This window comes from Microtus pennsylvanicus, chromosome 15, assembly GCF_037038515.1.
Source record: "Microtus pennsylvanicus isolate mMicPen1 chromosome 15, mMicPen1.hap1, whole genome shotgun sequence".
Classification (NCBI taxonomy): domain Eukaryota; kingdom Metazoa; phylum Chordata; class Mammalia; order Rodentia; family Cricetidae; genus Microtus; species Microtus pennsylvanicus.
In genome coordinates this window covers 28,502,413-28,518,812 of record NC_134593.1, presented here as the reverse complement: position 1 = coordinate 28,518,812, position 16,400 = coordinate 28,502,413, and positions in this window count along the sequence as shown.

Here is a 16,400-nt window from a genome sequence, read left to right as displayed (position 1 = left end):
TGTACAAGCGCCACTCCGCTTGAGAATGTTAAGGGAGGGAGCTGAAGGCAATCACAAGAATCCAAAACTGAGTTCCTGCCCAGAAGCCTGTAGCTTTAGGATATCTGAGCCCCTGTCATCACTGCGCTGTATAAGGGACTTTGAGATGGCAGGGGCAGAACTCTTGGCAATGCTGTGGGGGATATATGGCTCTGTTTGTGACTTTTCTTGGGGAAGGGGAATTGAGAGAATATGGAAGACTCTGGAGGCCAGTTTTCAGTATCTGAGTTTTATCTTATAACAGGAGGCATTAGGGTTCTTTAACAGGAAGATTAAGCTCAGGGAAGGGCTTGTCATCATATAGACAGTGTCTTGAAGGAGAAAGCTTGGAGCTTCATGGGCATCTGTGTTGCTGAGATTGCTATGGTGATTGGAAGGAAGGAGGGTTGACTTGAGAGATGCTTTGTATAAATTCATCTCAGGCACCAACCTAAGGACACGCTTGGAAAAGATTCTTCTCCCAGTTAGGTAAGTCATGTACATCAGACTTTTTCTGCCCTAGTTTTGGCTATGATGTTTTAATTACAAGAAAGATCTAGCATTTCCATAAGGCAGGCGTTTTCTGGCATTCGCATAGGGTTGTAGATTACCTAACAAAAGTCTTGACTGTACTTTCAGTGGGTGGGGAACCTTCCAAAGCCAAGCTACACAGTTGGAGGTGCCTGTGGGGGCAGTGGGTGGGAGGAGAAGGTACCTCTGCTATTGCCCCCAAGCCAAGAAAGTGCTAAGAAGCAGGAAAGAGAAGTTGCCCGCAGCGAAGGCTGGTGATGATGCCCCGGCTGCATTCGTGGAGAGCTGGCTTGTGTTCAGTGAGAAGATTAAGCCAAAAATCTCTAAGGCTTTGTTGGATTTGGCTAGCTTCAAGCTAGGCAGGGAACAGCTCTTTGCCTTTTTGGTGAGAGGAGTCCAAGAGCGCGTGTTTCTTGGTAAATGTTCTGCTAACAGGATTTAAAGTCCTGCAAGGTGGGTTTGACATACTGACCACGGATGGACCACTTTTGTTTGGCAATTCGTAGCCTGTGTGTTTCCTGTGGGACTGTTGACTCATGCTTTCCTAACCTCAGGATAAGATGGGGAAATGGAAGGAGGGAGATGAAATAAAAATATTGTCCTCCTTCTTTCTTTTTAAAATTTTTTTTTCTATATAGATTCAGGGGGTTCAGTGTAGCCCTTCCAAAATTCCCAAACCAAATCTGACTCTTGAGCATCTCTGATTACTTTAAACTCTACCAAGGATGCCAGAGCAAGGAAAGAAATGTATTAAGAAGGTAAATTCACTCTATGCACCTGCTCCCTCACTAGCGGCACTCTTCACCCTCGACTCTGCTGGCAGACGGAGGGTCACCGTGTGCCCAGCTCCAGACAACAATAATGGAGAACGCAGATTCATTTGTCCTTTTCCTGTGCCCCAGGAAACCCGAAGCTGGTTGCTAAGGGATGTGCGTTGCAAGGATTTTCTGCAAACGCTATAAGGCAAGGGACTTGGAGTAGAGCATCTAAGTTTGGATTTATTATTTACCGGGTGATTTCTTTTCTCATGTGCCAGGCAAGGCTGCAGAGACATATCAGCTGGGAGATAAGAGGAAACCGGGACACAAAGAGAACATACCCAGGAAGAAGCCTGGCTTACTCTCACTATGTTGTGGGTATGGAGGAATATGAGATGCGCTTGTTATAGTAGCAAGGCCACCAGAGTTGCAGAGAAAGGATTCACGCTTGGATCTCTGCTCCTCAAGGTGCAGTGAGGTGGGATGGGGATAGAAGAAAGAAAAGGGACAAGATGACCCGGCAGGCTTGAACCAGAACAGACAAGTTGAAACTGGCCTCCTCCTCTTCTCATTCCTCCAGGTCTAAGTTGTGACGGCACTCTTTGTCATGGGAGCATGCTCCTCCCAATCCCAGGAGAGCCTGTGAATCTTTAGCCCACTAAGAAGTTCCTGAAGCAAGCCTGAAGAGATGTGTGTCACCCAACTTGTCCTTCAGAAGAACCCGGTGCAAGACCTTGAGTGACATTCCTCTGTTGAGACGCATGAGGGCGCTCAAGCCAACTGACGATGTGGAGATGGTTCCTAAATTTAAAAAAAAGAAAAGAAAAAGAAAAAATAAGGAAACAAAAGAAATAGAAAAAGAGAAGAAAGAAAAACCCGTGAGCCTTGGCTCTGTTTAATTGGCTATTGTTTCAAGCCCCAGAATGTTTCTAGGATGGGAGGTCTGTTTATCTGTTGGGGATCAACACCTGAGGCCTCCAGGGAACTTGCAGGGCTTGGGTTTGCAAGTTTCACAGCATACACCGTTCCAGTGCTGTCTCCTGGAGAAACAAATCTTAGGCAAATTAAAGTGTTTTTCTACATCCCTATATCCAAACTGGGTAGGTCAGTTTAAGGGGGCATATCCGATATAAAGCTGGGGTGCTTGAACTCCTTAGTTTACAAAGGAGAGCCTAGTTCAAGGTGGGCATGGGTGCCTTCTCCCATACCGAAGGAAAACAAGACCTGTGTCTCATCCATTTCTCTGTTTAGCATTTTTTTTCCTTTAGCCATTTCTATTTGAGGCTGAATCACGGCATGTCTGTCATCTCTTGGTGTCTTAGATGTCTCCCACAGGGGCGTAGGAAGCAGCCACAGGGCATAGTTGTGGGCTCACCTATGTTTTTACATAGGGATTCGTATTTTGCTGGTGTAGGAGTCCATTTAGGACCAGCCCCCTCCCAGGTATGGGGCTGGCTCTCATACTGCGTGTATTTGTACCCGGAAGTACTCTCACAGTGAGAGCATCTAGGTTTACCACGCGGCACCACCTACTCTGTCCACCGGTGTATGGAGTTGTGTCAGTATTGTGGGAATACGGTGGCGCTGCGGGAAAAGTCATGGACGCTCAAACCAGAGCGCAAAGCAGCATATGCCCGCGGATCACGCAGGGATTCGTGAAAGAGAAATAAAAGAAATGCCGGCTCTCACAACCGGTGTTGAAGTGTCATTCTGACATCTTCAGCCTCAAGCCAGCTTGTCGTTTGCAAAATGCTATTCAAATACAAAGGAGTGTCTTGCAGCCATTTCTGAGTGCTAGACACAGCCATTGTTGCTAGTTTATTGGCTGAGAAAGGAGGTGTGTGTGTTGGGGGGGGGCGAGGTGGGGAAAATGGGTGGGCTTTTATACAAAGTCATCTGACAAGTCGGCAGAAGGGCCAGATTAAGTGAGCAGAGGTTTTTACTTGGTGTTTGTGGATCCTGCCATTTATCAAGGTGATTCAGATAAAGCTGCATTAAATATACTTTAGGCGAGAGCATGATTAAGATGCATCAGTTTCTGGCTCTAGATGGGTATTAAGGGTGTATTGGTATTTCCCGATTCCTCTATCAATTATTCTATTAGAATAACACAGTTCAGACTGCCCAGTGTGATCTCACATTGTAGGGATTTTTTCTTTTTAGCATGGTCACAATGAATGGTCACCAAGTGGCCATTCATTTGCTACCACAGAACACGTTTCTTGTCAACCGTTTAGAAAACGAGCTAGCTCTCTGGTTCCCTTTAAAAATTAACTGTAAGGAAATTTGGTGGGATAGATGGAAACCCAAGTGCAGAGGAAACACGCTCTGGTTTCCAGGCCAGCATTTAGAGAAGTTGCCATCCTGCAGTCTCCAGGGACAATCGCAGGGAGAGAGGAGAAGGAGGAGGGGGTGAAGGAAGAGGAGGACAAGCACGAGGGGGGGGGGGCAAGATTTTAGAGGAAGTGGGGAAATCCTTCAGTGTAAAAAACGTCATCAATGGAGTCACTAGGATAGGAAAATTTACTTTAATAAAGGAAGTTAAGAAGGCGGAGGAGCGTCAGAAAAGTGGTCCCCTTCATTCAGCAGTGTTTAAAGATAATTCCAGAATTTCTCCCCTCTTTGTGCAAACAATAATTTCTTCAGGTCCTCCTCCTCCACTGTTTGCACTTTTCCTTGTTAGATTCACAAGGGAAGGGCAGCCGCCCACCCCCACGTGAACACGACTGTGTGCATGTGTGCACGCGCTCATTTGTTGGCTCATGTGAGGAGGTGTGCACGTGTTGTGTGTGTGTGTGTGTGCGTGTGTGTGCGTGCGTGTGCGTGCATGTGTGTGCGTGTGTGTGCGTGTATGTGCATGTGTGTGTGCGTGCATGTGTGTGCGTGTGTGTGCATGCGTGTGTGCATGTGTGTGTGCATGTGTGTGTGCGCGTGTGTGTGTGCGCGCGTGTGTGTGTGCGTGTGTGTTCATTTGCTGTTGAAATCACTCACTACAGACTTTGGATTATGGCAGACAATGAGAAATGAGTCATTCCATTTAAAATCAAACACGAGAAATGAGAAGACTGTGGTTCCTGCTGTGATATTTAGCAGAGTTTGACAAATAGGTTGTTTGAAGGAATGAGCTGTTGTAAAAATCAGAGTCTCTGTCTCTCTGGCTTCCCCCTCCTCCTTTTTTTTTTTTTCCTGCAAAGTGGCACAGGCGTTGAGTGACAGCTGCAGCTTCTCAGTGAGCCCAGTATCTTTCCAGATGACTCTGGAAGGAATGTGCAGGAACATTCTGGAAGGAATCTCCCTGGAAACCTCCACTGCCCTTGGTCTCTACACAGGGTGGAAGTACCTCTGTGCACAGTGGCCACGGCTCTGAGCATGCTTACTTTTGAGAAGCATCAGCATATCTTCTGAAATAAATGCCATTTTGTTAGAAGAGCTTTCAAAACCATGGGATTATCCTCAGTCACCCCCTCCCCCCCAGACTCCTGACATGCTGCCATTAGCTGTTCCTGCGGAGGGAAGCCAGAGAGCCCAGTTCCTCTAAGAAGGTCAAAGGGAAGCCACTAGCTGTAAAATAAGTGTCCCATGGCTTTCCACAGGGAGGGGCCAGCTTACTGGGAAAGAGCTGGGCTTTGCTGTAGGATGCAGTGGCTATTGCCAAAAAGAATTTCCTCTGTGGTGAGGAATACAGAGAGTATTGAGCTTGGGTATCAGGGCTGTGGAAGACGGGAATAAAGGATTCCCAGCTTTATCCCATGGCTGGGTAAACTAACTGGATTCAGAAACTGCCCTAGTGACAGGGTGTGGCTTGTGTCTTGGGTCTTTATTGGCTAGAAATTCTTCAGCTCCAGTGTGTGTGTGTGTGTGTGTGTGTGTGTGTGTGTGTGTGTGTGTGTGCAGTTTAAGGGGCCATTCCTTATCAAAACCACCACTGTCATTCCTAAGTTCTAGGTTTTCATTCTTTCTTTTTGTTTTGTTCTTCATGCTAAGCATCTTCATGCTAAGCAAGGATTCTACCCTTGAATTTTAACCTCAGGCCTTTAATAGTTTTTATTTTGAGACGTCTCTCAGAGTTGCTTAGGCTAGCCTTGAACTCATTTTGTAGTCAATACAAACCTTAGATTCTGTATTCTTTCGCCTCAGGCTCCTGAGTAGCTGGGGATTATGGGTGTGCCACTAGGCTGGTGTCCTAATCAGCTTTAACTGTCACCTTGATGCAGCCTAGAGTCACCTGATAAGCGGAGCTCAATTTAACATTTTTCTCAATTGTGGACCGATCTAAATATCTATTTACTAAATAGCTATTTACCTAAATATTTAGTGCTCATTTTATTGCGATTTTCTTCTGGTCACTTTCTCCTCCTATGGAATCAGCAGTTTTCCTCCCAAATCTCCATCACTTTTAAGCTTGTAGGAAGCTCACAGATGCTGGAAACTATGTTACCGTGTCTTGGATGTAGCGTGGTCCCAGGTTCTGAGTTCAAGAAGGTGTCATGAGAAGGTAGCCAGAGACCCATTCATTAAATTCACTCTTCCACAGTGTCCCTATCGGCCTATGAAGCAAGACCTCATGCTCAAATTCATTTCAGCATGGAGCATGCTAGAAGGATGAATCCCTGTATGGAAGTCACCTAGAAATCCTGGAAGAGGAAGCTTTTATTTTTCAATCATGGAGGCCCGTGTTTCCCAAATGCATTTGGTTTAGAGAGCCTTGTTTTGAAAACCAAGCCATGCTTATTAAAGTCCTGCAGAATTGATTTTCCTTGGCACCGACTTTGGGACATGCTGGCTTAAAGGCTTACCTTCTGGTAAGTTCTTTGGGTAACTTCAGTCCTTCTCTGGTCCAGCTTTCATGCCTGCTGAGGTACCTGCTCTTCTTTACAGCCCCACTCATAATTACCTGTACTTGATCTAAGTGTCTTCAGGGGAATTGAACCAACAGAGCACACACACACATACACATACACAAGCACACAGAAAGACATACAGTTTACTAGAGAGGCTTACACTGATAGGGCTGGGTAGCCCAGCAATGGCTGTCTACATGTGAGTACCCCACCGCTGCTCAACCTATGAAACTGGATGCCTTAGCAATGTCTACCTGATACCAAAGACTGGCGAGATTCCTAAAAATTCATTGGTCTTCAGACTACAGTCGAACCCAAAGAAGCTGTAGTCTGAAGTCAGAGATGGATGCAGCAGCAGCAGCAGGAGGAGGAGCAGCAGGAGCAGCAGCAGCAGCAGCAGCAGCAGCAGCAGCAGCAGCAGCAGCAGCAGACATGCATTCACCAGGAAGAAGTGAAAACAGGCAAACAAGCTGCATTGGTTTTTCCTTGGACCTTTTTATGTCAAGAAGGGTCACCTGCTCTGGTGGAGGACTTGTCCTTCATTTAATCTACACTGCAATTTCCTGTGAGAGTCCAGATCCCATCAAATTGACCATCAAGATGAACCTCCTCAGGAGAGCCTAAACTCTTCTATTAAAAAATATGCAATAGATTACTCTAGTAGAATTTGTTATTCCAGTCTAACTGTGTTTGGTACTTACAGGCTATCCTTTCTCGATGCCCCCTCCTCTCTATAAAAGTAGCTTCTGATGAGCTTGCACTGATTTCCTTCTGGGAGTTTACCTTTTAAAGCCTTCACATATGAGTGAGAACACGCACTACCTGCATTCTGTTTCTGGCTCTTTCCATTTACTTTTATGACTTACTGGTTAGTCTATACCATGTATATGCCACATAGCGTTTATCTCGTCTGTCCACTGTTGGGTCCAATTTACTCAGGAGATCTTGTCTTTTTCTACTTTCCATGCAGATTAGAGCCAGGTTTGCCTCTTTTAGAGTTGTCTTTGTTGTCTAGGTTCTCTGGGATTGTGGGCTATTTATTTTTCTTTATGTCTAAAAGCCACTTATAAGTGAGTATGTATGATATTTGTTTTTCTGGGTCTGGGTTACCTCACTCAATATGATATTTTCTAGATCTATCCATTTGTCTACAAATTTCAATATGTCATTCTTTTTTTTTTTTTTTTTTGCTGTGTAGTACTCTATTGTGTAAATGTACCACATTTTCCTTATCCATTGTTTGGTTGAGGGACATTTAGGTTGTTTCCAGGTTCTGGCTATGACAAATAATGCTGCTATGAATATAGTTGAGCACAGGTCCTTGTGGTATGATTGAACATCATTTGGGTATACACCCAAAAGTGGTATTGCTGGCTCTTGAGATAAGTTGTTTCCTAATTTTCTGAGAAATTGCCATACTGATATCCAAAGGAGCTGTACCAGTTTGCACTCCCATGAGCAATGCAGGAGTGTTCCCTTTACCCCACATCCTCTCTAGCATAAGCTCTCATCAGTGTTTTTGATCTTGGCCGTTCTTACAGGTATAAGATGGAATCTCAGAGTTGTTTTGATTTGCATTTCTCTAATGCCTAAGGATGTTGAGCATTTCCTTTAAGTGTCTTTCAGTCATTTTAGATTCCTCTATTGAGAGTTCTCTGTTTAGGTCTCTACCCTTTTTTAAAAATTGAATTATTTGTTCTTTTAATGACCAATTTCTTGAGTTCTTTGTATATTTTGGAGATTAGTCCTCTGTCTGATGTGGGGTTGGTGAAGATCTTTTCCCATTCTGTAGACTGCCATTTTGTCTTGTTGACCATGTCCTTTGCTTTACAGAAGCTTCTCAGTTGCAGAAGGTCCCATTTGTTAATTGTTTCTCTCAGTGTCTGTGCTACTGGTGTTATATTTAGGAAGTGGTCTCCTGTGCCAATGCATTCAATTGTACTTCCCACTTTCTCTGTTATGAGGTTCAGTGTGGTTGGTTTTATGTTGAGATCTTTGACCTATTTTGACTTGGGTTGTGCATGGCACTAGATATGGATCTGTTTTCATCCTTCTACATATTGCTATCCAGTTTTGCCAGCACCATTTGTTGAATATGCTTTCTTTTTTTCATTTTATATTTTTTGCTTCTTTGTCAAAAATCAGGTGTTCATAGGTGGATGACTTTTCTGATGTGTTCTTGGATTTGGTTTGCGAGTATTTTATTGAGTATTTTTCCATCAATGTTCATGAGGGAGACTGGTGTGTAATTCTCTTTCTTAGTAATGTCTTTGTCTGGTTTGGGTATCAGGGTAATTGTTGTCTTGGAAAAAGAGTTTGGCAATGTTTCTTCTGTTTCTATTGTGTGGAACAATTTGAGGAGTATTGATATTAGTTCTTTGAAATTCTGGTAGAATTCTGGCCTTGACTTTTTTTTTATTGAGAGATTTTGATGACTGTTTCCATTTCTTTAGCAGTTATAAGTCTCTTTAATTTGCTTATCTGGTCTTGATTTAATTTTGGTAAGTGATCCAATTTACTTTCTTAAAGCACTCAGGTCCACCAATTTAAGGGCAGTACCATCCACAATAAGCTGGGCCCTCCCACATCAGTCACTAATTAAGAAAATGCCCTACAGGTTTAGCTATGGCCCAATCTTATGGAGGTATTAGCTCAATTGAGGTTCCCTTCTCTCAGGTGACTATAACTTGCGTCAAGCTGATATAAAACTAACCAGCACAGTTACTTAAGAAATACATGTGTACAACTTTCTTTACACTTAATTCTTCTTTGAGTTTATTGAGCTTCTTGGCCATGTAAATCATGCTTTTGCTTTTTAAGCCAACTTGTGAAGTTTTTTGTCATTTTTCCATGTTTTTTTCCTGTCTCTTCCTTACTGTAGTCCTCTGAACTTTATTACATGTATAAAGACTATTTGATATTTTCCCTTAAGACACAAAGAATGTATTTATTTTCTTTACTCTTATTCTTCCTCATCCTGTCAAATAGATAATTTCTATTACTCCCTCATCCTGTTAAACAGAGAATTTCTATTAATAATAATTTCTATTACTTTACTTCATGCTGGGTTAGATATTTAAGGTGAAATGTTCACAAGAAAAAATTCATACCAGTTGTGAACTGGAAGCAATTTAAGTGCGGCTATTGGCTCAGTTGTACTGTCTATCCAGCACCTACATGTGACATATTAGTGTCTCTATGTATTAATAGCTCATACCATGGTGACACCAGAAGACATAGGACTACTTATGATCTTACCTAAGATATTCCATAATAAAATCTTTTGGTCAAAATATCCCAAGACCAGATTGTTGGAGATTAATAAACATACTTTGGAAAAAGTCAAAAGGAAGGGAGATAATACTGCTGTCATAATTGCAGAACACAGTGTCTATGTTTAGAGTCTTTGCTAAGTACATTATCTGGGTCATCTTGGTTTGGAGTTTATCTACTGGCTTAGTTTCTTTTCAATTGCTATGAAGAGACACCATGACCAAGGCAACTTGTAAAAGAAAGCATTGGACTGGGAGGGCTTGATACATCTTCACATGTAAGATCAGTCCATGACCATCATGGTGGGGAGCATGGCAGCAGGCAGGCACAGTGCTGGAGCAGTAGCCAAGAGCTTCCACAAACACCCAGCACACAGCAGAGGAGGGAGGGAGGAAGGGAGGAATGGAGGGAGAGATGGAGGGAGGGAGGGAGGGAGGGAGAGAAAGAGAGAGAGAGAGAGAGAGAGAGAGAGAGAGAGAGAGAGAGAGAGAGAGAGAGAGAGAGATTGTGCCTGGCATGGTCTTTTGTATTTCAAAGCCCACCCCTAGTGATGCACCTTCTCCAACAGGGCCATACTTTCTAATCCTTCCTAAACAGCCTACCAATTGGGAAGCAGACATTCAAATATATGACTCTGTGGGGTCATTCTCTCCCTGTTTCTGTCCATGTTTACTGGCTTTTAATTGAATACTAGACAATTAGAAAAATGCAATGTGACGACTCTGGGTTTTGTTATCTTTCTTTGAAGATTATTCCTGCATATTATTATAGCAAGCAGTGAAAGGTGAAATTGGTGGCTTATCAATTTTGATCACGTGCAGGCTTGACTTCATGCCTATCTGGGTGGACACACTTCCCTTGTCCCTAGTCCAGGGAGTTACCCAGAACAGAAGGGATTTCAGGTTCCAACCTTTCTTTTCTAGGAAGATCTTATCTGCGCATGGGTTTACACACCTGTGGCTTTAGAAAGGGCTACACTTTAGGAAGGCATTTTTGGTAATTGACCTTGATGATGAAGAATAACAGAGTTTCCAACTAGGCAGGGTCAGAGGTCTCTAACATTGCTCTTATCTCAGCATGACCTGACATTTGGAACTCCTGCTTCTTCCTCTGCCCTGATGCAGCTACCTTCTGGGAAGGCTTTTTAGTGTGCAGGCACAGTCCAGATCTCACCACAGGCTTATAGACATAGGCAGCCTCCAGCACTATACATCTTCCTTACTCTTTTATGCATCTTCTATAGATTCAGGTCCTCTGAACTCTGGCATCTGCTTCCTCAACTCAGTGGGACAGGAGAGCTCCACTCACTTTATGACTTTTCCTACTCTCAGAAATTAGAGTTTTGTTCTGCCTGCCACAAAATGACTCAGAGGAGTTTCTACACCGCCCCCCCCCCCCACATTACAGTTTTATATTTCTTTCTGTTATGGAGACTGATGTGCTGCCAGCTAGCCCTCTGTGTCCAGAAGCAGGAGTCCCATCCATGCTTTTACTTATGATCCCTAGTTTCTTGTTATATTTAGCCTAACTGTTGCTGTTCTGAGATTGCAATAAAGCCCCATATTTTTATAGCACTATTTATGATTTTAATTTTAAAAGAGTTTAATTTCTGATCCAGCTAAAAATGATTTCGGTGATGTATGCTATGAAATATAGAGTTAATTTCACCTCCCTCGTGATGGTTAGTCTGTGGTCCCAAAACCGTTTCTTTAAGAAAATTTGTCATTTTTAACAACTTACATGAAATACTTTATATAACTTCTTGTATTTTAACTCTTGTTTCAGTGTCTCTTTGGGCCTCCCGCACTATTTTATTGCTCTATCTCTTCACACAGTAGTATATTACTGTTTATTTCTGACTTTACAGTGCATTTTAATATAGGCCAAAGCAATTTGTCCATGATTATAGTACTATTTATCTTCTCTTTTCTCTTAACTTTAAAGTCAACTTGTATTCTGTTTATAAATTTTGTAAGATTGCTCATCTTTCTAAGGATATTCTTTTCAATATAGCTTTTGCAACTTTATTTATTTTGCCTTTATCGACAGCACATTTCTTGTCAAATTTACATATTGGTACATCATTGCTGTGATATTTTTAATGAAAGTGTACTATCTAATTGTGTGTGAGTGTGCATGTGTAGCACACGTGTGCAAAAAAAAGATAAAATACCAACTTGGAGTCTTTTTTTAAATTATTTATTTATTTATTTATTTTTATTGAGAAAAGGAAAAAAAAACAAGTTTCCGCCTCCTCCCAGCCTCTCATTTCCCTCCCCCTCCTCTCACCCTTCTCCCTCTCCTCCCACCCTTCTCCCCCTCCCCCTACTCCTCTCCCCCTCCCTCTCCAGTCCAAAGAGCAGCCAGGGTTCCCTGCCCTGTGGAAAGTCCAAGGTCCTCCCCCCTCCGTCCAACTTGGAGTCTTTAAAGAGAGTCTTGGAACTGTATTTTTGGGTTCAGCAGAGAGAGTTTTGGGATGAGCTAAGAAAACACTTAATTCTCTAAAACTACATTTTCTTTCTGATAAATTGGTAAACTGATTTAACACTGCACCTTTGTAATGGCTCACCTCCATTGTCAACTTAACCGAGTTTGCAATTGGAACTGCCTAGGAGACTCACAGCTGGGCATGTCTTCGAGAGTGTTCCTAGAGAGGATTCACTGAGTAGGCAGGACCTGCTTTCAATGGTGGGTGGCACCATGCCATGGCTTGGGCACTGTACTGAATAAAAGGGAGAAAAGGAGAGAAAAACACGCGTCTGCCTCTTTGCCTTTTGGTTGCAGACACCGTGAGGCCTTCTGCTGCAGGGTTTCTCACCATCATGGACTGTACCCTAAACCATGAGCCAGAGCATTGCCCTGCCTCCCGTAAGCTGCATTCTCCAGGCATTATGTCACTGAGGTGCGAGGAGGAACTAGTACACCTTTCTCAGAATTTCTACTCATGTATTTGCTTACCAAGATTGTCTTATGACCATGTATTGGAAAATCTCCGCATAGCTTCACAGGGTTTTTAGGGAACCAAGGGAGGCTCGTTGCCAATCAGCCATCCACTGCTTCTTATGGCTTGGTATATTTTAAACATTACACAAATCATCTTTTTTTTTTCTTTTGGCAATTTGAAACCTTTATTGTCTAGTAAGAAAAGCTTCTTGGGGCAAAGATTTTCCTGAGAACAGTATCATCCCAGATTTTAGCTTATTAATATTGCTTATATTTTATTATCTCTGGAGACCATTTGTATTTGTGGTTCCTTGGTTCCAGTTTTATATAGGAACTGATATACCCTGTATCTTTAGGTTTTTAATTTATGTTTTTCCCTCATTAATTAAAATGAGTGCTGTAAACTTTTTGGTGTATGTGCTTTAGAAGTCATACTGTGTTGCTAGGTTTTGGCCTAGATGAGGCTGGGCAAGCTTTTGTGACGGATCTGGTAGGAGGTCTTTGTAGATACTTTCTGTCCATCTCTGTAGTCTGGGCTGGAAGTGGCCATAGACAGCTTGGAACACAACGTGAGCTGTGTAGCAAGTGGTTACTTCCAATCAAACCTTTATCCAAAGGCAAATGGAGGGCTAAAGTTTTTCTGTGGGTCAAACTTTCCTGACCCTTGTTCTCTACTGCTTTGGATTTTTGCAATCTAATAAATTTTTTTTTTTAAAGCAAGATTAACTTCATATATCCTCTGGTCCCTGGAATAGGAGAGATGTTCTCTTTGTGCAAAGGGTTTTAAGCTCTTAAATCTTATCACATAAGTTTTGACAATTGTTTTTCAGAGAAGAGTGCCATAGGACCCTTTACCAATATCCCTTTCCTCATGTGCGTGTGTGCGTGCGCGCGTGTGTACATGCCATAGTATTTATGTGGAGGTCAGAGGATAACCTTGGGTGTTGGACTCACTTTCTAACTTTTGACAAGATCTCTTGTTCTTTGCCACCATGCATAGCAGACTAGCTGGCCCAGGAGGCTTTCAGGGTTCTCGTCTTCATTACTCATCTCATTGTAGAAGTACTGGGATTACAGAAGGAAACAACCAAGCCTCTCTCTTACACGGGTCCTGGGCGTACAGACTCAGACCCTCATGCTTGTGTGGCAATACTATATGCACTGAGCTACCTCTTCAGCCCTAAAGATGTTTTAAAAGAAAGATTGTGAGGTATTAGCTCACACACGCATGATTGATCTTGTTTGGCCTTTACAGTGTTTTTTGTCTCATTAGCTTTTGCTTGCATCTATTACCAACTTTTAGCTATCTGTAGATCTTACATTCCATATTCCATAACATCTAAGATGCTACAGCTGATTAATAGACACACTTTTACTTTATATTCTGCCAAGAAGGGAAAGTATGCTGCTAATTATAATTGTTGGACACCATTGATTGCAAGGTATGTCCTGATTTTAAAAAAAAGTGACAATAATGTATTCCTCAGAGTCAATGAATTATGGTAAAAATAGAAGTCTGGATTTGTGTTTTCTTTCATCCATGGGAAGGTCCAACAATATTGGAACGACATTGTTGGGTCTCAGGACTGAGGCTGCTCGTATGGTGGCTTGGAGCTTTGCATTTTGCAAAATTCCCACCTGGCTCTCTCATTTATGTAAGCTACCTGCAGGTATGACTCCTGTTTCTATGACAACAGAGCACTTCCGAGGTGTGTTCTTCATCTTCCATGGGAAGAGAATGCTCATCTGGAAGTGTCTGAGCTGGAAGGCTTTCTCTGGCTAAGCAACCAGTATTTGAGTGAAAATTCTTCATGGCAAAGGGCTCCCAGAAGATATGTTTCTGATATCATAGAGTAACAATCTATCCTGATTTCCTATTATCAAATGACTGGTAACATAGATACCCCATCTCAGTGTGCTCCATTACACAACCTGGGGTGTTTTAAAAAATCAAATACATACATATTTGTACAACTAGATGATTCTGTGTATGATATGTTCTATGCACCTTGCATGTTCATATACACCCAGAGGTCCATGCAATGGAACAGAGTTAGGTGTCTTCCTTGGTTGATCCTCCTTACATACTGAGGCATGGTCTCCCTCTGAATCTGGAATTCACCTTTCTCCTAGTGCAACTAGCTTTCTACGGAGATTCCTATCTCTCCTCCCATGAGCTGTGATTACAGACTGGCTGCTATGTCCACCCAAACCTCTATGTGTGCTCTTGGGATCTGAACTCAGGTCCTCAAGCTTGCATGACAAACACTTTACTGAGCCTTCTTCCCAGACCTTAAAGTAAAGGTATAATAAGCTAAAGTGTTTTGTGGTTCAGTGTAGTGTAACTGGAACAAGTGGGCTGCTTGGCCCAGCTGCCCTGCTAGCTTACACCCGAAATAACCATACAGAAACTGTATTAATTAAATTACTGCCTGGCCCATTAGCTCTAATTTCCCACTGGCCAACTCTTACATCTTAATTCAATCCATTTCTACCAATCTGTGTAACACCACAAGGTCATGGTTTACCGGGAAAGATTCTAACCAGCGTCAGTTTCAGGCAGGAGCTTCATGGCGTCTGCCTGTCTGCCCTTCTTCCCAGCACTCAGTTCTGTCTACTTCGCCTGTCTAAGTTCTGCCCTATCAAAAGGCCAAGGCAGTTTCTTTATTCAACCAATGAGAGCAACACATAGATAGAAGAACCTCCTACATCAGTGTAGTGCGGAAGGTCATCTGTGCCATTTAGGAGTTGGTTGTGCAGTAAATGGGTCTTGGATGGCCATGGTTTTGACTTGGGATTCTAGTTTGTTGGCCACAAACAACCTAGCCCTACTTTAGTTCTTGACCCCTAGCTAGCCATTTTTCCTGTTCTTTTATTGTAGAAGAGGGTCTAGGATCTAGAATCTAGGATTACCCTATTTTAATGTGTGTGCCCAGAACTGACAGACAGGGGGAAGCTCCAACTCTGGGAGTTCTCTTCTTTTTCTAGTGTACAGGAACTCGTGCCCCTTCCTGGAAGGCAGCGATCCTTTTAGCCCACTCATTTATGAAAGCTGTCTTTCAAGTAGGGGAGGCCAGTTTTGCCAGGATGTAAGGTTTGATTTGGCATTCTTCATTCAGCTCTCCTCGCCTTACGGAGGGATGCTACATTTTCTGTACATCTTAGGTTCTGGTATAGTAACTTCTCATCTTCCGCTGTGCCTGTCTCCAGTGTCAGATCAGGGGGAATTTGGGTGCCACTTTAACCAGGAAGTTTTGCACATTGTCTTTAATCAGTGGTTCCTACTCAGCTACAAAGGACTTATGAGCTGTGGGTTAATGATTCTGACTTCGATGTCTTCTTTCCCCTGTTCAGCATGAGTAATTTAGGGCAAAACAATTATTCTCCTTTGGCTTCAGTATTTCCCCTTCAAGAATGATCAACTACCTTTTGACCATTACTGAGAAACAATGTATGTTTATTTGGGTCTGGTGTGTTTGGTGTGTGCGCATGTGTGCGTTTTTAAACACATACTGAATGAAATCATCAGAAGGTCACGTGCAAGTGGGATGACTTTGAAAATGCTTCTGAGCTCCATGGGTTTTAAACAACTTGCTAAGGCCATTGTTTGTTGAAGAGAGACAGTGGAACAGAGTAAGTAGCAGAGGGCAGCTTGGTTGATATTAAATGAAAGTCATCCTTCTTCCACCCACATCAGATGTGTCAAACCGCAGTGGATTATAAGCTACATGGAGGCTTGGGAGCTGGCTCAGAAATCTTTGAATCAAACCAAAAAAGAAAGAAAGAAACCTGCATGAGTTTAATGGTAAGTGCCTCGCCAGGCTGTTTCCTACAACAGGTTGGATTCTCAGAGGTGTCTAATTTGCCAAATGGCAGGAGGCAAGCTGGCATGAATCTTAGAGAAGTTGCTTTTGGGAAGAGTGGGAGAGGTTCCATTGAAGCAGAGGGTCTGGCTCTACTTTACATCGGAGGGATAGTGCTAGTTCTTTACCCTTTTATATGTGTGTGTGTGTGTGTGTGTGTGTGTGCAAGAGTA